At 41.0% G+C, this 25,189-nt stretch overlaps 2 protein-coding genes across 5 annotated transcripts in view; one reads left to right on the plus strand and one right to left on the minus strand.

The window, feature by feature from the left end:
• The window catches only part of CMSS1 (cms1 ribosomal small subunit homolog), a 393,986-nt gene that overhangs the window by 122,573 nt on the left and 246,224 nt on the right, over positions 1-25,189 (minus strand). Inside the window, exon 1 of one of the 3 annotated variants that reach the window (XM_070406096.1) lies at positions 14,573-14,642. The exons of the other annotated variants lie outside the window; for them this stretch is intronic. The gene's annotated coding sequence lies outside the window, so the exon portion shown is untranslated. Of the gene's footprint in view, positions 1-14,572; positions 14,643-25,189 lie in introns of those variants that run through there. 3 annotated transcript variants of the gene reach the window in all.
• The window catches only part of FILIP1L (filamin A interacting protein 1 like), a 315,401-nt gene that overhangs the window by 48,690 nt on the left and 241,522 nt on the right, over positions 1-25,189 (plus strand). The window lies entirely within an intron of this gene.

A 25,189-nucleotide genomic window follows, 5' to 3' on the forward strand; every position in this document is an offset into this window, starting at 1 on the left:
CTAAAGAATGAAAACTGGTTTATATCATAAATTCCATTAAGTTACAGCACACAATCCAGCGTGGTTCAGACAAACACACATGCCAGTCCCACATCTGATGAGTGGTTTTAAGGAAAAAAAAAATAATGTGTGTGTGTGTATGGGGGGTGGGGGAGAGGTAGTTGGAAAAAGAGAAACAGTGGGGCTGGGGAGCGGGTGACAAATTTATCCTTTAAGATACACAGGAAATACTCAGAGATTTTGTCTATTTAGTAAATTAAACTGCAAAGTACAAGCTAATATAATGTTTACTTTGATACATCCTCTGTCTCCCCAATTCACCACATCCCAAATACATGCTCACAAAATCCAACTGTAGAAGGAAAGAGAGCCCTGGAAGGTTTACGGCAGACTCAAATTCACTTCCAAAATCTCTTCTTCTGGGATCTCTGAGTCAGAAGCAATGAAACAAAACCAAAATAAAATAAAACAAGCACTCTTCTGCCTTCTTCTAGAAAGTTCAGAAAGTTGAGCTTTGAGAGGACTGAAAGCAGCTTTTCCAGCCTTAGGTGTGAGCATTTAGTACTGGCAATAGTTATGCTTGACAGTATTTATTTGTAATAGTCTAGGGGGCAGAGACGGTGAGAGATTTTAACATTTGATTAGGAATGAAGCCTACTTCAAATAACAGGATAAGTCAGTTTACCTCTTTAACTGGAGCACTCTTTACAGAGAGAAGAAACCAAATGCTTTTAAAAATTAGTTATCCACTGTGCTCTGAAGTCCAGAGTTCCGGTGAGATTTTATGCAAGTGACCTTGCAAATTATAAAACAAACAAACAAAAATACAAAACTAGCTAATCAAGTTTTCTTTTCTAAAATATATTTTTATTGATTTCAGAGAGGAAGGGAGAGGAAGAGAGATAGAAACATTAATGATGAGAGACCCATTGATCGTTTTTATTAAAATAAAAAGTCAAGCTCCCAAATTAGAATAATCCTTAAGTTAAAGACTATCAAAGCCTGGACAAGAAAATATTCATCTCTGCAAATTAGTTGCTAATTGTTCAGGGTGGGATACAAGCTCAAGAGTTATTAAGTTTGGTTTATGGAACACTTTTAAAATAGTTTACACACACACACACACACACATAAACACACACACACACAAATTCACCCAGAGAATATTAAGGTTGTCATTCTTTGAATTATAGTAATAAGCTATTCATATAATCTATAATAATAAAAGGCTAATATGCTAATTAGACCGGACAGCCAAATGACCTTCCGGACGTCCTTCCGGATGAAGCTATGGTGGCGGGGGCTGAGGCAGAGGCGGTTAGGGGAGATCAGGCAGGCAGGCAGAGTGGTTAGGGGTGATCAGGCAGGCAGGCAAGTGGTTAGGAGCCAGTGATCCTGGATTGCGAGAGGGATGTCTGACTACAGTTTAGGCTCGATCCCTGCAGGATCAGGCCTAAATCAGCAGTCCGATATCCCCTGAGGGGTCCCGAATTGTGAGAGAGTGCAGGCCAGGCTGAGGGACCCCCACCCCCATGCACAAATTTCGTGCACTGGGCCTCTAGTGTAGTAATAATAATACAGTAATAATAATTATTATATACAGCTATTCAGATATATAGTAATAAGCCATTCAGATCTGTAATTGTTGATTGAAATTGTTAAGGATAGAGCCAAGTTTTAAATTTTTTCTTAAAAAAAATTTTTTTTAAATGGGAAGACAGGAGAAAAGGAGAAGAAATACCAGGGATTATTTGGGAACAAGTGGAACAGATGTAGAGTCTCAGGGTATAAAGGTTTTAAATGGCCAACAAGTAGCAGATGAGGGCACTGGTACCTCAGCAGTAAAGAAAACAGGGTGACAAATGGTAAAATAATGACAAAAGAAACATTTACTCTAGCTTGAAGTTCTTTTGACTTTGGCAGCAATGACCTTCAAATCCCTCTTAAGAATGCCCGAGAACTGGAATCTTGGTCTCATGAGTCAAAAGGAAGCATGTATTTCTGTGCTCCTCTCCAGTGGAAAAAAGGTCTTCAGGCTCAGAGAGATTGCACAAACTGCTCAAGGTTACAGGACTAGCAGTAGGCTTCATGATGTCCAGTTTATCCAAGCAGCTGAGAGCTGGGAGACCAGTTATGATGGTGACCTAAGCCAGATGGGATGCAGCTTGGGTAAGAGTGGTGGTGGGGTGAATGGCGAGGAACCAGGACAAAGCTACTTCACAGTGACATCTCGGCCTGGATTTCCTCAATCCTAAGATACATGGTTTTGAAACTTTTAAAGATTACTGGTATTAGGATGCAGCTTAGACTAAATGTCAAAAGAGAGGCAGATGAGGTCACTGCCAACACACAAATCTCTGGGAGGAGAAAATATTGTGAAGCTTGGAGAGGCTGGTGTGACTGTGGAAGGGCTGGCTGCAACCCATGCCGTGGCACAGAGGACAAGTGGACAGTATGGATGCTAAGGAAGAAAAGGTACGAAACCTTTCGTGTTAACAGAAGACAGGTTCACTACAAACATGGACATTTCCATATCTCTCGGTACTACTGGGCGAGCAATAAAAGTGAAGGCTCTCAATTTGGGAGGATGAAAAAGTTCTGGAGATGAATAGTGATGTTGGTTGTACTTAAAACCACTTAATTGTACAGTTAAACATGGTTAAAATGATAGATTTTGTTATATATATTTTACCACCAAAAAAAAAAAGTTAAGGATCCAGAGACAGTTCTGTTCAGTTCAAATACTGTCTTTGAGACTTCCTACCCGCGAGACCCTGGGTAGGAAAGTAATAACCTCTCTGTGCTTCAGTTTTTTTCAACTCAAAATATGGAGGATACAAGCATGTACCTCATAGAGTTGGTGAGAATTAAATGAATTAATAGGTAGAAAGCATTTAGAACAATGCCTGACAATAAATGCTCAAGAAATGCTAGCTGTTGTTATTGGTGTTATAATTAGTATTGTTTCTCTTATTATGAAGTAAAATAATATAGTTTTTAAAAAGTCCTGGCTTTGCCCTGACTGGTTTGGCTCAGTGGATAGAGCATCGGCCTGTGGACTGAAGGGTCCCAGGTTCGATTCCAGTCAAGGGCATGTACCTTGGTTGCGGGCACATCCCCAGTAGGAGGGTGTGCAGGAGGCAGCTGATCGATGTTTTTCTCTCATCGATGTTTCTAACTCTCTATTCCTCTCTGTAAAAACTCAATAAAATATATTTTTTAAAAAAGTCCCAGCTTTTTTCTCTTTCTCTTTTCATTCTCTGGTAGACTAACTAATAATAAATAAAATGGGGGGTGGGGGGTGTGTGGGTAGAAAGAATAAGTTAAACAAGGACCCTGGAAAATTAAAACCCTGCACAATCAGATCTGGAATAACCAAGAATTGTATACACAGCCAAATATTTAAATTCCAATCTCCAAGCAAAATTGTGTAGTATCCTGATCCACATGTGAGGATTTGCAAAAGTCCACATGCTTGGTCCCACCTCATACTAACCAACTTTGATTGTCCAGAGGTGGGGCCCAGGTAACTAACTGTCCAATAATGTACAAGGGCAGCCCACCATTGCAGCGAGTGATGACTCATTTTTTATCTTTAGATTCATTTGGAAGGTTGCTATATATTCTAATATCTAAAAATTTGTGCCTTTTCTTCATTAAAACAATTTAAAAAATAACAGTGCCTTTCTGCTTTGTTGAAAAGAAAAGGGAGGGCCTCTTTCTATGTGCCTTTCTATCAGTCACTTAAGACAATTTTGCTAATCAATGTTAGGGCAAAGTGTGTGGTTTCTGACTGTGGCTATTGCTGAGCTATTCCTGATCAACTTGTGTACCTATTGGGAATGTAGTTCTGCACCTTCCCATCCTCATTTTAGAGCCAGACAGACTTTACTGATTAGATAGATCTGTATGGCTCAGAGCGGTGGAACAGGAGGTGGAGTGGAAAATGAGAAAGTACTACAGCAAGAGTCTCCTGATTGATTTTCCTCGCATGCTGCTTTACTCTTCTACCCACCAACAACCTTTTTTTTCTAAAATAGCAGATCAACACATACTGAGTGGTTCCCCATGACACAGAAGACAAAGCCCAGCCTCTTCAGCCTGGCACTGGAGGCCATGCATCACATGGCTGCAGTGATTCTCCCAAATTCCTAACAGACACCCTTCCGTTTCCTCACATCTCTCAAGGCACCTGGCAGAGCTGAGGCCACAGTGCCTGGAGCCATCTTCCTCTCATCTCCCCAGTCCTCCTCCTCTTCTTTCTTCTCCTTTCTCTGAACTCCTCCAGCAGGAAATGTCTGTGTCACTTCTTAGGGCTCTTAGTCATATGGGCCACATTTTAAATGAATGATTTCATGCATGTGTGATTTACCTCACTAACTAGACCAGAACTCCCAAAATTGGAGGCCCATGGGTTGAATTCAGCCCTCATACTAGTACATGTTTTGCTTGGCTCACACAATGTTTTTGAAGAATTTGAATTAGTTGCCAGCATTTTTTAAAAATCAGGAGATGGCACATAATAAAACTCTGGATTTCTGACTCTTCCTGACACATGGAAAGCTCTGACAATGTAGGATCAGCATTCCAGGATGGTTTCAATCTGCTGGCGCTGCGAAATGATGATCCCTTTAGAAGTGGTGTGTCCTCTCCACTTCAGCACCCCCTCAGTCCTGCGCCTGACCACACCACCCCCCGCCCCCACTCCGTCACAGAACTTATTGTCTCCTGCAGTCCTTTAAACTTGCAACCTCTGACCTACACTCCAAGTCCCTGGAGGACACTGCTTTTGTCTTCATCTCCTCACTTCCTCAGTGCTTAGTACACTGCTATTTACATAACAGGTGGTGAAAAACTACTTCCTGAGTGGAAGGAAGAAAGGCCAGAAGTAAAGAAGCAGATGAAAGTGATGAATCAGAGAGATGAGGATGAAAGGAGGCCGAAGCTAAGGACACATGAGTGCAGCGTTTTTCAGTGCCTCAAAAAGAATGGGAAATGGAAGACCTTGTTCTTTTATAGTTTCAAATGGCAGTGATGCATAAAGCTCTTTTAGAAAATTAAAAGAGGCATTTTGTTTTTAAAATAACTTCCCAGAAGCTGGACAAGAGAAACAACTTAGATTATCTAATGAGGCTCTTCAACTCTGAGTATACTTTACTATGTCAACAGTGAAGTGAGTCAGTCTTTCCTTTTTCAAAGGAAAACCACAAGCTTTATGCCTTGCTTTGTATTGCTGACTAGGTAAAAGAGAAATGATCCTAAAGGCCACCTTTGTTTCATGTCTACCTATGAATACACTGTAAGAGATGCATGTTACCAAGGACCTTTTCCTGAACTTGCACCAAATACTTCTGTATGCCTTCCATGATGCTCCTTCCATTCAAATGAGAGTCAAGTTCAGAAGGTCAGAAAGAACAGGCTTCCAGAATACTAAACACATTACTTAATGACTAAACTTAAAGTTAAACATCATGAAACTGTAGCTTCAGAGAAGGCAAGGCTTAACTCAATGTTTTGAACACTGGAGGTTTTACAGCTTCTCCCTCCTATTGAAAAGCCTCTGTAAGTTGACAGCTGAGCAGAACAGTCAGGAAAAATGTGCCTCACTGATCTGTTGGTGCCTCTGGGTTTGAGGGTATAAAGTAAGCTGAGTTGGAGGTGGGGTGCTGGGGAATTCAGAGAAGTGGAGAGACTTTTCAACTTGTCCTCGATGGTAGTTTGTCTTTGAACGACAAGCTTGATGAAGCAAAGCTGAGCAGAGCTTTAGATTGAGATGCATCTCAAGCTGCTGGGATAGAGAGGAGGTCACTAATGGAAAACACATAGACGCATTCAAGAACAGACACCTGCCTCACTTGACTATTTGTCAAGTTTTCTCTGTCTGCCTGCAGAGGTGAATCCATTTTCATTTCAAGAAATTACAACTTAAAAACTCATAACCACTGATAAACATCTGATTATAGGAAGTTTCACTCCACAGTTTCTAAAATCGTGCAGTCTCCTGAGAGAAGGATTAGAGTGTAGTGGGTAGTAAGGGCTTTGGGGTCAGACAAAACTTAGCCTGGGGTCCTGACTCTGCCAGTCAGTGAATTTGGAGCCCTAGGAAAGTCAGACAACTTCTTGCAGCCACAGTTTTCTCACCTACAAAAGAAGGATAAAAATAGTGCATACTGCATGGAATTATTCTGAGGTGTGAGTGAGAAAAATGCATTCAGATTACTTAGCACAGCACCTTGCAGAGTCAAGCTCTAATAACAAGCTATTTTCATCAGAATTTCTCACAATGTAGAAAACTTTAGATGGCCAGTTGGGTGAAAGGTCATCTGGATCTTCAAGGAATAAATACATAAACTGGTCTTGGTATCTTGCTCACAGTTGGTAATTCTAAACAAGGCTGAGGTCAATAACCCCTGTCAGAAAAACATGGGCTCTGAGTGATTTTTCCAGTAGGCTGAGCCAGCCATGCTCACACTTCTGTCCTCTGTGATCAAATGCATGCACTTCTGAATCAGTCAGGCAAGCGGGGGGATGCTCTGCATGAAGCCAACTCTCCCATTTGGAGGCCAATCCCAAAGCCTTGGATTTTATCCAACTGAGCTAACTGGTAACAGATAACCAAAGGCATGGTCCCTGCTTGCTGGAGCTCAGCAGACCTTTACAGGGACACATCACAAAACTTTAACAAGATGCAGAACACAATATGCATTTTAGTAATACCCAAGAACATGTAATGTTTCGGAGTTTGGAAAAACCACAGCTACGCTGTCCACTCCAATTTATAAGCAGATTCTACACCCTGAGAGATATGGGCTTTTATTGGCCTTTTTCCCTGATGATGTAATGAGTATCTGAAACTGACATGCCTAAGGCTGGAGAAGAAGCTCAGAACTAGAGATCACGTCATCTTTCCTTAAAGTAACAACATCCCACTGCATCTTGGTTTCCTAAATAAAGACACTTGAAGAATACAGAGTCACAGAATAGTAGAGCTAGAAGAGTCTTCAGAGTTTAGTACACTGGAGGAGTAAAAAAACCCATATGATAGGCAAAGATTATATACCTAAGCTTTGGCTCTGCTAGCACTATTCCCTGACTCCAAGTCCAGAGCTTCCATTACAATCTGCCACTCCGAACCATCCAACCATCAATTCCTCTCACATCACTATTTGGAAGTTGTGGGACAAACGACTTTTTCATTTTTTTAATGGTCTGGAGCTGCCACCAGTTTATATGGATGTGCAAAGCAATGAGACATTTATTTACAGCTGCCTATAAAGTCAACATTAGCTATGTTAATTATATTACACACTTATTAATCCCCAGCATGTAAGCCAGCAAGTGCTAGAAGCAACTCTCACCTAGATGCCAAAATGTTAGAAGGTTATTTCTATTTAGTTCAACTAGAATATATTATGAACGTCCCTTAACTTTACATCACCGGCTAGTAAGCACTCAGTAACTATGATGTACTTATTTTAATATTGAACTATTTTTGTTTAAAATAGGTATTTCTGGGTTATTAAATAAAAATTTCTAAAAACCCTCTCATAAAATTTTAAAAAGTAGATGTGAAAAAAAATAGATGTGAGCTCTAGAAAATTTAATAGTACTTATGAAATGATATATTGGAGGCTTGTCAGTTCATCAGCTGAAAATTTTATGAAGGAATCCCAGAGCTGAGAGTCAGACTTGGTTCCTAGCCAGGGTCTTGCCACATTCTCAGCTAGTAATAATTCTTGATGCCCTAACATTTTTCTATTATAAAATGCACCCAAATAGCTTTCCTCTTTATTCCCAGTATTTTCCTTCCTTCAAGCTCCAATAAGCTCTTGGTCCACCCTAGCTGTCACTCATGACCTACCATCACTTAGTACCCACATGCTACTTTGGCCAACTTTGAATCTTCTTATATCTGTATCTTATGTCCACAACCAGATCAGTCAGGATCTCCTTCCTTGAATGCTGTCTTAGTTCAGGCTGCTATAACAGAATTCCATAGACTGAGTGGTTTATAAACAACAGGCAATTATTTCTCACAATTCTGGAGATTGGAAGTCTGAGATCAGGGTGTCAGCATAGTGAAGTCCTGGTGATCTCCTCTAATCCTAATGACCTCCAACAGTACCCACCTCCTAATAACATCACATTGTGAGGAGAGGGATTTCAACATAAGAATTTGGGGTGAGGAGTACACAATTCAGACTATAATAAATGCCTAAAACTAAGCCAAGGCTTTGCACCCATGGGTTGTCCATGATACAAACTATCCTATCAGAAACTGAGGGGGCTGTACACATTAAATAAAAAATTCTAAAAATCCACTCATAAAATTTTAAAAAGTAGATGTGAAAAAAATAGATGTGAGCTCTAGAAAATGTAATAGTATTTATGAAATGATATATTGGAGACTTGTCAGTTCATCAGCTGGAAATGTTGTGAAGGAATCTTTGGACTCCTCAAAGCTAGTCAGAAAAAACCCAATATTCATCAGATTGTCAAAGGGTAAAATAATCCTATCTAATAAGGAGGGAATATGTTAATTGACTGCCCTGCCCTCAAAGATGGCGGCGCCCACAGCCACAAGATGGCGGTGCCCAGTCCCCTCAGCCCCTCCAGGGTGGCAGGCATGTGGCAAGGCCGGGCCTGCACCCAGGTGGGCCTGGCCACTCTGCACACCTGCCTCCGGAGCCCCCCAGTCGCCTCAGCCCCCCAGCCGCCCAGGGCCACCCAAGGCTCAGGTAACCAGGGCCGGCCAAGGCTTGCGCTGCCGGCAGTGGCAGCAGCAGAGGTGTGATGGGGGCGTCGTCTTCCTCTGATCACCGGGTCACCTCCTGTCCCTGAGGGCTCCCGAACTGTGAGAGGGGGCAGGCCGGGCTGAGGGACCCCCCCCCCCCCCTCCAGTGCATGAATTTTCATGCACCAGGCCTCTAGTTTAACATAAAATGATCAAGAGTGTACAACACTAATTAGATTCTCAAATGTTTAAGGCTAGAATTTTCTTGAGTTACATAACTCCTTTTTTTCTAAATATTTGGGATAACCACAAAAACTACCCTTCTCTCAAGAGTATTTGAGAACTAAAAAACTGGGAAAGGAAGAGATTAAAATGTAAATGTGAAAGCAAACATATCAATGTCCCAGCAGTGGTTATTTCTAGGAGGTACAGTTATAGGTAATTTTATTTTTATCTTTGCATCTTTGTGTATTTCCCACATTCATTACCATGAACATGCTACTCTTATAATCAGAGAGAAACTCTAAGAAGCTTTAAAATAAAGGTAAAGATAAAATTTTCAGGATATATAGATATTTGAAGAAAGACAAATTAGGGTGCTCTTAGCATCAGATGGTGAGTGCCATGGCATGATAACATGTCTGAGAATTCCGAAGAAGAGCATGTGGCCACATGAATCATATAGTGAATGTGATTTCCATACATAGGCAGAATGGATTAAATTTGCCAATGGGATTGGCTACAATGAAGAGCTAAGCGGGTGTTTTAGTGTTATTGATGATTCTGAGGAAAGCTAGAGAGGCATGTTATTCAGGATCTGAGGTTAGGGCTTTAAGTGACAACCAACTACTGAAACACTATGCGTACAAGAAGTAACTGTATGAAACCATGACAGGGAGAACTGGCAGACCCTAAACCCAGGCTAGGGACTGCCCAGAGATGTTCTACAGTGCAAGATCAGTGTCTATAGGGAGTCTAAGACAAGAGACTTCCAGAAAGACAATTCTAAACCTGAAGTCAAAATACTGTAGACCAAGAGATAAAGGGGGGAGATTGGGAGCAGAAAAGAGAGAAGTACAAGGGCCAAAAGAGGTTCCAGTTATGAAAGGGCTTTCAAATATTTCTAGAAGGGCCTGTGCTGTGATTAATGAAATCAAAGCTTAAGAGACAAACATGAGACAGAATTTGAAATTATTTTGAAAATGTCAGTTCTTGCATTTAAAAATATATATATTTTTTTTATTGATTCCAGAGAGAAAGGGAGAGGGAGAGAGAGATAGAAATGTCAATGATGAGAGAGAATCATTGATTGGCTGCCTCCTGCATGTCCCCTTTGGGATCGAGCCCACAACCTGGGCATGTGCCCTGACTGGGAATCGAACCATGATCTCCTGGTTCATGGGTGAACATTCAACCACTGAGCCACACTGGCCAGGCAGTTCTTGCATTTGAATGCAACGGTAACACCAGAGATGGTGAGAAAGAAGGGTCGGAAGGCGATGGAATCCAAAGTCACTGTGATTGAATGTGTACATCTCATCCTGAGCTTGAAGGTATTGCTGGAAATCTGCCAAAAAACCAGTGCAAAACAGGGAAGAGTAAACCAATGATCTGTCTTCCTTTCCCCAGTATGTTCAATAGAGTTTCTTTGAACTACATTAGGAAGAAAATTAAGGTTGAATTCCTAAGTCTTGGGTCGGGGTGGACAGCTCCAATACCAACAAGGGTCAGACAGGTAACATAAACAAATAAAGTGGTCCAATTCAGAGTGGCCATGCTGCAGGTGAGAGCCCCTGTTCTGTCTGAAGGGACAACTGTGGAAATGTGGGCCCGGGGTTGCCAAATCTTCTTAGTGTTCAGAAAAAGACAGATATCTGAATTTATTTGTGAAATCTTCGACTGTAAGTAACTAACTTAATATCTTTAAAAAAACACCATCATGTAGATCAAAGAAAATATATCTGGGGAGGAATGTTGGGCCCGAGCTAGTTTGTAATATTTTCCCTGGACCCCTTCCTCAGTACAATTGAAACTTTGGTTAAAGAACGGATTTAAATACTACATGCTATCTTGAAAGCAGGCAAATACCTGACCTTTGGCCAGACTTTAGAATGCTAGGAAAGCTCAAGTGGCAAAAGAATCTGGGATAATGTAGCTCTTCACAGCTAATGCCTTGGGGAGACTATTACACAAGTTTAAGTAAGCCTAACATCCAGATGTACAAAGAACAAAGTATAGAATTTGGGAAGGAGTTAAGTGTGGGCCAGTGTCAAAGCTTGAAAACACTTGCATGCAATTTACTTTTGATTCTAGTAGGAAGTTGCAATGAATACTGGAGAACAAAACCTGGTCCCCAAGGGAAATTTATGAAACCATACAGACTCACCATGTGCTACTCCAGCGACTAAAGAATCGATTACTTAGGGTTTCTGAGGCTTTGGATAGATTACAAGGTAAAAGATACGATATTGAAACAATATAGTGGATGGAAAGCTCAAGGATGCTTTCTTTGTTAGAGATTAGACAAATAAAAGTGTTCAAGTATAGACCCCTAAATGCACAAGGAAGTGAGAGAATTTAACAAGATTCTCACTACCTGTACTGGGTTGACTAGTTTGTACCCCACCCCCAAACCCATTCATGTTTACTGGGAACTTGTGAATGTGAATCTATTTGGAAATTTGGTCTTTGCAGATGTAAACAAGTTAAGATGAAATCATATTGGATGAGGGTGGGCTCTAATCCAGTGATTGATATCCTTGTGGGAAGATGGAATTTAGACATAGACACACATTGAAGGAAGAAAACCATATGAAGACAGAGGAAGATTTTAGAGTTACCACCTCTCCCTCCCTCCCCCCAAGGACTACTAGCAACCACCAGATGTTATAAAAGGCAAGGAATGATTCTCTCAAAAGCCTTTGGAGGAGGCAAAGCCCTGCTGGCTCCTTGATTTCAGCCTTCCAGCCTCCAGAACTCTGAGAGAATAAATTTCTATTGTTATAAGCCACCCAATTTGTGGTAATGGCAGCCCTAGGCCCTTTTCAAGCCACTTCTGGATGGAAGACTTGCTATGGTAAATTATATAATGACTTACAATTATGCCCCAAATTGGAGCAATATGTAGCGCAGATAAAGCCACAGGAACCATACTGTCAATAGAGCATGAAAATCTAGTTTCTGGAGAGAATGGAAATGAGGAATAATGACTGGTAACCAAATGGAGAGCAGGAGAACTCAAACTCCAGTGGTGATATACATGCATTTATCCCAGAGTTGAAATGAATTTCATTTCATTTAGGGGAACAAACACAATACAGATTTAAAAAACTGTATTCATCCTATCCTTGCCCAACTTAGCTTCCTTTTTGTGAAACAACAACAACAACAATAACAAACAAACAAAAAATAACTACAGGTATTTTACTGTCTTTATGTATGTAAAGAACAAGATTAAGTATTAACCTATTTATAACTTTGTCCCATATGCAGGAAGTTTTCCTTATACAATATACTCTCAAACAATAGGTTTACATAATTGTTGGAGGGGTGCTTTCCATTTTGCCTTTGTATTATTTAAAAATACACTCAATCTTAGCCAAAAGACCAAGTAGCAATGTAGCATTTAAAAATAGAGAGAGAGCCCAGCTGGAGTGGCATAGTTGGTTGAAGCATTGTCCCATGCACCAAAAGGTTGCCGGTTTGATTCCCAGTCACGGCATGTACCTGGGCTGTGGGTTTGATCTCTGGTCGAGGTACGTACTGAAGGCAGCCAATGGATGTTTCTCTTTCACATCGACATTTCTCTCTCTCCCCCTTACTTTCTCTAAGCATGTCCTTGGGTGAGGATTAAAATAAATAAATAAATAAATAAATAAATAAATAAATAAACACACACACACACACACACACACACACACACACCATTAATTTACCCATGGATTCTTAGTGTTAACACATTTGAGAACAATAAATGTCTTTGGACCAAATTATGATTCTGAAGACTTTCACCCACAAGGAACTACTTCTGGGCTCCAAGGAGCATGTCTCATAGAGATGTGGCATCTTTCAGGGTCAAAGGTGGTAATTTAACAAGACCTTGGAGGAATTCACAGAGATTTCTCTAAAAAAAAGAAAAATCCACAAAAATGTCTGATCTAATCTGAATTTGGATCAGATCAACATTCTATTTTAGCATTAAAATATGGTTAAAATCAATTTTAGAGATTTTACATTTCCACATAGAGCATTTCACACAAATCTAATAAAGATATGCCATTCTCTGATCTTGTCCAAGCTATCTGTTAATATAAGTACTTAAAGGTGCTCAAGAAATGTTGGTAAATGAATGAACAAATAAAAAACCACTTGCCCCTGAACAATGCCATATGATGCCCTTAATAAATGTATTCCACAGGATAAGTCTGGGTAACTAAAATAGGATGTTCCTTTTCACTGAGGCCACTAGGAAACTTACAGCTAATTTGTGATTTACTCCTAACCACTATAAAGGACCAGGTAATATTTATTTCTGTTTCTCACTCTTATCTCTGGCTTTATATTCCAATTACCTGAATTCCATATTGCATGCTATCTGGACAGGAGATATAAATAGATTAATACATAAAAAGGACATGAAACTCCAGTAACTATTAACCTCCCCTATAACAAACACTGTGATTTTGTTTTTTTAAATATATTTTTATTGATTTCAGAGAGGAAGGGAGAGGGAGAGAGAGATAGAAACATCAATGATGGGAATCAGTGATTGGCTGCCTCCTGCACACCCCACACTAGGGATCAAGACCAGGAATCAAACCCTGACCTCCTGGTTCTTAGGTTGATGCTCAACCACTGAGCCACACCGGCCAGGTACACTGTGTGATTTAAAAAAAATATATTTTATTGATTTCAGAGAGGAAGGGAGAGGGAGAAAGAAACATCAATACCAATGATGAGAATCATTGATCTGCAGCTTCCTGCACGCCCTCCACTGGGGATCGAGCCCGCAACCTGGGCATGTACCCTGACCAAGAATCAAACCATGACCTCCTGGTTCATAGGTCGATGCTCAAACACTGAGTCACGCCAGCTGGCCAGCACTATGTGATTTTTAGAGAAAGCTCTCCCCAAATTAACCCTTCTACCTTTGGTAATTTCTGGAAAATTCTAAGGTTTCATGGGAAAGTTAGAAAAGCATTGCTAACCTTGATCTTTGTTGGGTCTGCTTGTTTCTCAAAAAGGTGATATTCCTTTGAAGTAGAGCTAAGTAAAACAAAAAATGGTCTGTTTGGTACCATGGCTTATACTTTTCTAATGCAGAGAAGCCACATATTCCCAAAGACTTAACTTCAAATACTGAGGTAAGAAGGTCAAAGAAAACAAAAAAGAAAAGAGACCTGTCTGTCAATGTCAGAGGCAAATTTCTATAGTTCTTCCCAGTTAAATTTAAACATCAACTTTGTTTTTGGCCTAACAAATGTGTTCCTGAATTATTATTATTATTATTATTATTATTATTATTATTTGCTATGCTCTTTTATTTAAGAGGTAACTTATTTAGATTTGAAAATAGACCATTGTGTATGTGGTAACTTGCATTCCATGACACAAATGATACTGCTTTTCAGCAATTTTCCAAGCCCATATTTAAGCAATTAGTCTATACTGTCATGTCAAGCCTTATACAATTCTGCACAACAGATTTTCTTTAAAGAGTAAAATACAATTTAAGAAGCTAAAAGTAAATTTAACTAGGAGAAAAACCTGGAGCTAGACAGGAAATTCTGGCATCTTAGTCATTATCCATGTACAGGAGCTGAGAAGCATCAAGCCCACCTGGACTGGAATGCTTCCTTCAGTGGAGGTGTCCACAGGGTGGAAGGGACTCCTGACTCCGGTTTGGTCCGTTTTCCCCTCTCTAAATGCAATGCAAAAGGAGTGTTAAGAATCATCTGGCACCTTTATTGCCCTGTGGCAGTTTCTCCCCTCACACCCTATGGTGAAATATGTCATAATAATTTTGCACCCACAAATATGGCTTCAGGGTGGCCCCTGCAGTGGAGTGAGCTGTGTGGGCAGCTTGCTTTGGTTAGCTGCAGCTGCAGGGAAGAACTGGCTCCTCTCCCTTCCTCCTCTTTCTCCACCCACTCCAAACAAATGCTTCAGGCAGCTGCTACACTTGAGTGCTGGCCGTGCCCAAGGCTCTGAGGCTGAGGGAAGAGGAGAAATGAGACGGGCTCATTTGTGGGCCCAATTGAGGGATGAATAAGTGAGGAAACTTTAAGTCTACTGCTAGTTTTCCTGGTAAAATAGACCATAGAAGGTATGTGGTCTGGACTTGTCTGTCCCCTTCCACATAGAGAATGTTCAGCATTGCTTGGGATCTAGAATGTAGGAAGACAATGCAAGCAAAGTGGCCTTGGACTGTGGCTAGGTGGTCAATATATCCCAGTTTGCCTGAGACAGTCCGATATTATTCATTGCATCTCCTTTCACTCTTGAAAGCTCTGGCACAATGTTTCTTAGGAGGGCACATTTATACTGTAGGGGGACAATTCTTCCTTTCACGAGATTGCTCTACTCACTGTTGAAAATTTACATTTACTGTTGAAAATGGATTTACTTCTGCCCATTAAATGCCAGCAGCATACCTCTACCCTATCATTTTTTGTCCACCCTCTCATTTTGACAACCCCAAATGCCTTCCCTCTTCCCAGAGCCTTCTGGGGAGAGCAGTAGAGTCCTAACGCAGGGCCACCAGGTACTCTTTCAGTTAGGAAACAAGGAAGCTGAACCTAAAGAAAGGTTCAATGATTTCATTAAAGCCACAGCTAGAAAGTGGTCAAGGCATTGTTCTTGACATCTACAGTGCTCTTTCTGGAATAAAAGTCTACTGTTCCCTAACAGGTACCTGTAGTTGAATCACTGGGATAGAGGCAAAAACTGCAGGGAAAGAATTTACATATGGTAATACCAGTGTTTTATTGTGACCACTTAATCATATGCAGTCAGAAGCTTCATAACCCTTCCTGGTAGCTTCATAACCCTTGCTGGTTTCAGAGGTTATTAATAATAATAATGGTGTGTGTTTTTTAAAGGAGGACCTGATACTTTGATTTTTAAGCACATAATATTTGGAGTTAAACATAAAAGCTTTCCAGAAAGGGAGAGGAGGATTGTCATTTTTAAAATATATAAAGCTTAAAGAGAGATGAACAACAATTAACAATAGCACCAATAAATATGTTTTTGAAGGACCTTTTCTTCAAGAAATTAGAAATCTTTTTTTCTTTTAAAAATATTAAAAGATACAGTATTTTCAAAAGCAGCCAATAACACCTATCCCCTATAGTTCTTATTAGCTTCACTTCCTTAATAGGATTTAATCCTAAAAATAACTCTAGGAGGTAGGCAGAGAAATTATTATCTTCATTTTACTTACCAGGGAATGGAGGTTAAGAAATTTCAGTGGCTTTCTGCAGGGTCAGATTTCTGACCTCCAGTCCAGTATTCTCTACATTGTATCTTGAAAACTCAAGTAGGGAGCACTGTTCAGAGGCAATAGTTACTTAAATAATTCAGCCTCTTTCTCCAGAAAATATCATTTTTTCCTTCCACATAATTACTCATGGTCATTTGCCCTTGCTAACAGCAGTCGTCCTGGGCCACGAAATGGGCACACAGGGTCACTTGCACACTCACCACTCCCTGAGCACTCACTTTGTGTCAGGGCCAGGCTGAGGCACCAAGGGTGCAAAGACTAATCAGACCTGGTCTTGCCTTTGAAGAGCATTCTTAGTATTTTCCTCATTTCAGTCAGAGATGACTCACTTCTACTCCCCTGAGCAGATAGGGCCAAATAGTTGATTGTGAGTAGCTGGTTGTGCCCAGGGTGCGGTCTTTCCCTGAGATGTCAAAGTGACCCCTCTTTCACTAACTGCTCCCCTTAAAAAGCCCTCAACAACAACCAACTGTAATAACAACCCCAAACCATGGGGACAGACAGTCTTTGTGTACGCAAGCTCTAGAAATAAACCTAGGCTTCGCCAGTACATGATTACTGGTACACTAGAATTAGGCTTTTATACAACTCTTAAAGAAGTTACTGGGATCTAAATTGCTGGAATATCCTGCTCTGAGCAGTTTCAAAAATTCTAATGGTTAGATTCATGGAGCTATCAGTACCCTAGAGATTTCATTAACTTGTTACTGTGAATACTGATAGCTGTTGAAGCTTTGGGAAAGAATTCTGCAAAAATAATTCTTTCCCTGCCTTTCCATTCCCTTGTCTTAACAATAACCAAGTAAGTAAACAAATATATAAAAACAAGCACGTAGCAAATAAGCTTCTATTTTTTCCATCAAGAATGCAGATGTGACAACTTCTTCCCCTTCTCTTCTCTCATCCTCCTGAGTTCCGTCTTTCCCTTCCCCACCACATGACCTCATCCTTGCACAGAAAGGACACCAGCTGCAGGGAGGGTCTGCCTCCACCGAGTGGGATCATTCTCATCATTAGTAATGCCAAGAGGCCCAGACGGCCTTGTCGACATGTGCAATGTGTTACAGCTCTGTGGTCTCCCCACATTCACAAAGAAGCTGCTGTCTGGAAATGTAAAGGCTTTGCCTTCCTAAAAATAATGTTACCAAAAGAGCATTTAGATATTTCTTAACAGACTCATCAGTGACTGTAGCAACAATGATGAGAACCCACCAAGATGATGAAGGTGGTGGTAGCCTCATAGGTCGTTTGTTACAAAAGTCCCATTTTAGAAAAAATGAAGACCCCTGATTTTTAAGGGGAAGAATTATAGGAACTTGTTTGCAAGAGGAGGGCTGCCCAGGAAATAAAAATTATAAAACATTACTTTAACACAGTGTCACAATAAGAGCTAATGCTTTGAACTCAAATTTTACAGGCATATCACTAGATTCATGTTAATTTTTCCATGCATTCATTTACTCTTCCCTACTCTCCTCTCTGTGAATTAGTGCCAACTCATTCCAGAGAATGAGGCTGTGAGATTTTACCAGACATAATAACAGCAATTACCATCTACTGAGTGCCTACTAGGAGCTGGACACTGGGCTATGTGCTATATGCACGCCTCTCAGCCTCATTGCACAGATAGACCATTACTTCCATGCTACAGATGAGACAAGACAGCTTCGGACAGGTGCCCTGGGCCCTCGTCTGGACACATGCTCTCTTCATAGACGATCTTGTCCATACTCATGGCTTTAAATATAATCTATGAGCTGTTACCCAATTTATATCTCCAGACTAGTCACCTCTTCTGAGCTTCAAATCTGATTTTACAATTACCCACAGGACATCTCCACTTGGATGAATCACAAGCATCTCAGATCAAACATTTCTAAAACTGACCTGATCTACTCCTATCCCCTACCCCACTGCACCCACAGGCTAGGCTCTCCTCCAAAAATTTTCATGTCAGGAAATAGTACCTCATGTTAGAAAACTGAAAGTCATCAGCAACACTTCCCTTCTCTGCAATGCCACAAATCCAGGGAGCTAAAGTCCTATAAATGCTACCTCCTAAATCTGCATTGAGTCCATCCATTTCTCCATTCACTGCCACCATCATCTCTCATCTGTAAAACTGCATTAGCCTACACTCCTCTAATATGCTGTGTGATCCAAATATGAATGTGATGATGCTTTTCTCCCACAAAAAAACTTCCAATGGCTACTCATTGCTACTGGAAAAGACAAAAATTTTTGTCAGCATATGCAGCGCCCTGCTCATCTTGGCTGCTCTACTTCTGTATCTTTCTACTTTGCTCTCACTCACTGGGCTCCAGTCTAGGCCATCTTCTCTCATTCCTTTTTTGTACCAAAGTTCCTTCCTGACTTTGGGTCTTGGAATAAGCTGCCCTTCAGCTGGTGATGCTTTTCCACTCCCTCTTTGATTGGCTAACTCTTACCTATCCTTTGATCTTCAGCTTACATATTATTTCACAAAAATAGTTTTCTCTGCTCTTTGGACTCAGTTAGACTCCCCTTGTATTTCTTCTTTATATTTATTTATATAAAAGTTTGTTTTTCTTTAGTTTCCCCAACTGGGGTATAAACTCCATGAAGTAAAAGACCATGTCTGTTCTTGTAAATAACTGTACCCATTATGCCTAGCACAATGCCTGTCTCTTAGAAATTTTCAATGAAGATTTGTTAAATGAATGAGGCAAGTAACTTGCTCAAGGTCACATAGTATTTGAACTAAGATCTGTCTTATTCGGAAGGATATTCTCTTTTAAAGTCTTGCAAAGCAGAAAAAAGTTCCTTATATATTCAACATATAGCAATCGGTTTCAGAGATGTCAATTTCCTAAATCTCAAAGTCCTTCTGCCTCAAATAAATGGATGGATGGATGAATGGAAGGAAGGTTAGATGCTTGAAAGGAATGGGGTTTAGGAGTATGCTGGGATGGGGAGGAACCATCTCCCATAGCATATATGACATAAGAAACATCCACTGGCCGCATGAGTAGTCATAATAGAGAAAGGAGAGCATGGATGAAAGAAAGGAATTATTAGAGAGTAAAGACCTGGTGCACGAAATTCATGCATGGGTAGGGTCGCTAGGCCTGGCTGGCAATCAGGGCCTTCCAGCTGCCAGCGGGGCCTTCCTTTGTTCCATGCCGCCCCCTGGTGGACAATGCACGTCATAGTGAGTGATCGAACTCCTGGTCTCCTGGTTGAACTCCCAAGGGGCCACTTTGCATATTTGCATTTTATATATATATATAGAAGATTGCAGGGCTGCTATAAAGCTGAACAAAATGAGATTTAAAAACCAAGGAAACAAGTCTTTAATATAGCTGAAAGAGCAAAGGCATGGAGATTCTAAAAAAAACAAAATACAGTATAAAAGAAGAAAATTCACTACACGTATCTTTTCTTCTTGCTAAGTGTGTGTGTGCATGGAGGCAGCATTGCAGATAAGGCAGAAGGAAGTAAAGAATGAACTATAGGTGCCTGGTCAGTGTGGCTCAGTGGTTAAGCACTGACCCATGAACCAGGAGGTCACAGTTTGATTCCCAGTCAGGGCACATGTCTGGGTTCCGAGCTTGATCCCCAGTAGGGGGTGTGCAGGAGGCAGCCGATCAATGATTCTCTCTCATCATTGACATTTCTATCTCTCCCTTTCTCTCTGAAATCAATAAAAAATATATTTTTTAAAAAACATGAACTATAGAAAATGCCTGAAAAAAGTCTCTCTGAGCTTTGAGAACAGAGGAGTTCTTCTCTATATGAGACCTTGGATGTTTGCCTCCATCTGCACTATTCTAAACATGTTCTCTGCTGGGCGGTCTGTCATATAGCCTCAGAAGGAGGTGAGGAGAGAGGAACACAGAAGGGTCTGGCCAGCACCGACTTCATTAGGTCCTTATAGTCCTGGTTCTGTTCATGCAGTCAAGTGTTCTAAAAAAGTGCAGGACTCCACATTTTTCTATGATGAATATGAACTTGTGACATTTGCCCCAGTTGTCAAAGTCTGGGAACCTTGGCTTTGTTCCTCTTCTTTTCTTGAACTGTCCCAGCCTCTCACAAGAAACACTATTATTAGGAACTTTAAAAAGTTTCTTTCTGGCACTGCTGTGGCTTTGTGTGAATGAAACGATAACAATTGGGTAATCAACTTCTTGGCAAAGGAAAACAAACAAACACCTGTTTTCCATTTCCCCCTCATTTCTCCATAAAAGGCAAAACAAAACAAAACAAACAAACAAAAAAAACTGCAGTAAATTCAGTATCATTCAACATGGTTGGAATTGTTCTAATTACACACTGTGGTTAATGGTGTCTATATCACACATTGAGTACCAGTTTTCTGAGAATTAAAATAAAATATACTTAGTAATAACATGATATAGGAACTTACCACTACCTTTCTTTGATGAGTCAGAAGGTGCACAAGCATCCTGGAGCCCTCTGGGTCTCTGTTTCGAACGTTTTATTGCATGATGGTGCATAGGGGCTGGCTAATTAAACATTCAATAACACAGTTCATGGCATCGATTACTGGCTGGTCACACTGCCAACTGTATTTGTTACTGGCTGGTTTTCTCATTAGAACACCAAAAAATGAAGCTTCACATTGAATCTGAAATGTATGGTATTAGTTCTGTGATCAAATAATTCTATTTGTTTAGGAACTTGAGGGCTTTGTCTAATTCGGTGACTAATTTTTTCCTCCAGTGTCAGAATTTTTACCCTTTCCAGTTCCTTTAATATTTAAGAACAACTTTTAAAAAAAGGTAGCATTTCTATTTATCTGACAACATTTTAAGGAGAGACCAAGATCCTGAATTCATGGCACAAGAAAGGCACACAGAAGAGTGTAGTATGTTCAAGGAAGAGGAAGGACAAAGACCACATAATAGAGAGAGATGAAGAAATACCTCATGTTCCCATAGCTCATGTGCCTTTCACTTGTATCTTTCAGCTGCCATTGTTATCTAATCTAATAAAAGACAAACATGCAAATTGGCTGTACCTTTGCTACACCTTAAGCCACACCCACCAGCCAATCAGAGCAACTATATGCAAATTAACCCAACCAAGATGGCGGCTGGCAGCCACAGAGCTGGAGCGAGCAGGAGGCTTGGTTGTTCCAGTGATGGAGGACGCCAAGCTTCCCGCCTGCTGTGGCCGTCTCTGAGCTCCACTGAAGGCAACAAAGTTTCAATTATAGAAGATAAATAAACCCCAGATACCTGCTTTCAGCCCGCCGTGGCCATGGAGCTGGAGCGAGCAGGAGGCTTGGTTGCTCCAGTGATGGAGGAAGCCAAGCTTCCCACCTGCCGCGGCTGGCTCTGAGCTCCACTGAAGGCAACAAAGTTTTAATTATAGAAGGTAAATAAATCCCAGAATAAAAAAAGAAAAAAGAGAAAAAAAGGAGAGGCTGGGAGCTTCCATCGCCGGGGGGGTTGGCCAGCCTGAAAGCGGCCCTCAGCCCCACACCCTGGCTGGCCAGGCACCCCAGTGGGAACCCCCACCCTGAAGGGGGTGTGACCAGCTGCAAACAGCCATCAGCCCCTCACCCAGGCTGGCCAGGCACCCCAGTGGGGACCCATACCCTGAAGGGGGTGTGACCAGCCTGCAAACACCCATCAGCCCCTCACCCAGGCTGGCCAGGCACCCCAGCAGGACCCCCACCCTGATCTGGGACACCCTTCAGGGCAAACCAGCCAGTCCCCATCCATGCACCAGGCCTCTATCCTATATAATAAAAGGGTAATATGCAAACCGATGCTAACAGCAGAACGGCTGGGAATGACTGGTCACTATGACACACACTGACCACCAGGGGGCAGATGCTCAATGCAGGAGCTGCCCCCTGGTGGTCAGTGCGCTCCCACAGGGGGAGCTCTGCTCAGCCACAAGCCAGGCTGACGGCTGCCAGTACAGCGGTGGTGGTGGGAGCCTCTCCGGCCTCCTCAGCAGCACTAAGGATGTCCGACTGCAGCTTAGGCTTGCTCCCCGCTGGCAAGTGGACATCCCCCGAGGGCTCCTGGGCTGACAGTGGGATGTCTGATTGCCAGCTTAGGCCCAATCCCCCGGGGAGCGGGCCTAAGCCAGCAGGTGGTCATCCCCCGAGGGGTCCCAGACTGCAAGAGGGCACAGGCTGGGCTGAGGGACCCCCCTACCCCCGAGTGCACAAATTTTTGTGCACTGGACCTCTAGTCTTTAATAAAACTGTAGCTGGAGTCAGTATCTGATATACTCTAATTTTGAGAGAAGAAAGTTAAGAGAAATTAAGGCAAAAAATGAGTTATTCTTTCCCTGAATTTTACAGTTTAAATCCATTAGGGCTGTCTGCACTAATTCCCTGCCTCCCAAACCAAATACAACTGATTCTATTATTACTTTTTTTGGTAGGGCGATTGTTGATTAATGAATCATCTTTCCTGTAACTTTTATTTTTTGTAGACTTAGTTTGGCTAGGTTCCCTAGCATTCCTACAGAAGTATGTAATGGAAAATTTGACCTCACACTCTTTGCTTTTTTGTAACATCACAAAACACTGATATAACAGGGCTACAAAAAAGTAGCCTGGAGATGAGGGGATGCACAGAAAGAATAAGCTTAGTGTGGAAAGGAACAAAGATATACTAAATCATCTGTAAAGTAAATATTTAGCTTCATAGACATGAAGTTTCATTTATCTTCAAGAACAGCTCATTTGTTACAGCTTAGGATGTCACAGTGTTTCCATCATAGTTCTGCTTTTCTAAAGAGACTATATACCAGACATAAAATGTCATTCTCAAAATTAACTTGGAACACAGCAGGCCATTTTGTCGATCCTATAACTTTCCCCCAAAATGGTCACTTAGGGTGGGGCAGGCAGAATAAAGGTGTCAGTAATTTCTTGCATTTAGTTATATCTGAATTAAATAAAATCCTGGCAATCATTTTCCTGTGATCACATCCAACCTGTGGAAAATGTAAAAGGTCATACAGAGTCAACTTTGGTACTGCTGAACTTGGAATCTGGAAGTAGAGACATGCTTTATGACAGGTCTTTCAGCATAATTCATAGTGCCATGACCTAAACAGTGATTAAAACGGTCTTTTTACTTTTTAAGATAATAAGGCTTTACTTTTTAAGATGATGAGACTATACTCTCTTCTCTAAGGCAAAGAAACTATTTATTTTTAAAAAATATTTTTATTGATTTCAGAGCAGAAGGGAGAGGGAGAGATAGAAACATCAATGATGAGAGAGAATCATCGATTGCCTGCCTCCTAAATGTCCCCCACTGGGGATTGGACCCACAACCCGGGCATGTGCCCTCACCCGGAATTGAACCTTGACCTGGTTCATAGGTTGACGCTAAACCATTGAGCCACAGCAGCTGGGCAGAAACTATTTCTTTAAATGCATAATCCAGTCTCAAAAGTATGCCTGCCCAGCCACTGACTCCATAACCTGAGAAAATAGCTACTGGGCTATGACGGATGACAAGAGTCCCTTACAGTTCCCAGCATCATCCTCTCAAAATGCCACAGCCCCCTGCTGTAGGGCACCCAATCAGGTTTTTCATGATAACAACACTGGATAAATGTGTGTATTATCAACCCTGCCAGTCCTTGTGGCTGTGAGAATGCATATACAAAGTATTCAGTTTATTAATCATCTAGATGTGCTGAAATAAAGAAGGCGGGAAAGACAGATGTAGAGAAGTCTGTACAAAACACTACTTCATTACTCAGACTGCCAGAAAAATGTACAGATGTTTCTTGACGCTACCTAAGTTGTTTCCAAAACCACTGTCACATCTGTGTATTTTCCCCCATTAAAATAGAGTGGAACTATACAAATAATTCTCAGCAGAGAGGGCTTTAATGTAACACATAGCTAGATGAGTAGTTTTTATTTAAATTATAATGTAATTTTTTTAAAAAAGAAGTTAAACACAAGAACCATGTATATGCAAATAAACCACAAAAGTTTCTCTTTGCTTAATTTTATGCTGTAAGTGGCAATAGATTGTTACCTGTTTCAGAGACTGTTTTAGGTTCCTACTTCTGATTGATTTTGGCGGATGCAGAATGAAAAGGAGTATTCAGACAGCTTGGAGTGATTCTACTTATCCACTTATAAAATGCAGGTGGACTGGAAAAGAAGGCTGTTAGCTACAAAGATAACCATTAAGACAAGAAAGTGCTACATGCTGTTTAATATCCTATTTAAGATCTTGGCTGAAAAACAATTGGCGATGTATTAAATTTTCAATTCCAGGGAGGATGCTCTTCTAGATTCTCTTGGATTTCAAAACATTTCCTAGGTCTTATTTGGTTTCTGGCTTTCCGGAGAGACTCCTGGTATTCCACATGTTACAAGAACACTGAATCTTAAACTAATTTGAAATAAGTTTTACCCTTCTACTTCCATGGATTATTAAACTAAACTGGTATTTTGGTAGAGCTCCACTGAAATAAGCTTTATACTTTCAGGTCTTTAATAGTCTATAGCAGGGGTCCTTAAACTACAGACCTCGGGCCACATGCAAATACAAATATTGTATTTGTTCCCTTTTGTTTTTTTACTTCAAAATAAGATATGTGCAGTGTGCACAGGAATTTGTTCATAGTTTTTTTTTAAACTATAGTCCGGCCCTCCAATGGTCTGAGGGACAGTGAACTGGCCCCCTGTTTAAAAAGTTTGAGGACCCCTGGTCTATAGCCATTGAGTTTTGTGTTCATTCATAGTATGTACTCCTGTGACCAAGAATACTTCAGAAAAAAAGGTTGATCAGTTTTCTGAGATCACATTAGTAAGTGAACTAGACTGACTGAATCAGATAAAATGCATACTGGTTTCAATCACTACAGTGAAAGGTCTGGAAGTGCCTCAAGGTCTTTGAACTATCATTATAGGACAGTAATTTCTATAGCAATAAAACAGTGGTGAAAAATAA

This window comes from Myotis yumanensis, unplaced genomic scaffold, assembly GCF_028538775.1.
Source record: "Myotis yumanensis isolate MYYU_CA2020_CCGP unplaced genomic scaffold, mMyoYum1.0.hap1 SCAF_2, whole genome shotgun sequence".
Taxonomy (NCBI): Eukaryota; Metazoa; Chordata; class Mammalia; order Chiroptera; family Vespertilionidae; genus Myotis; species Myotis yumanensis.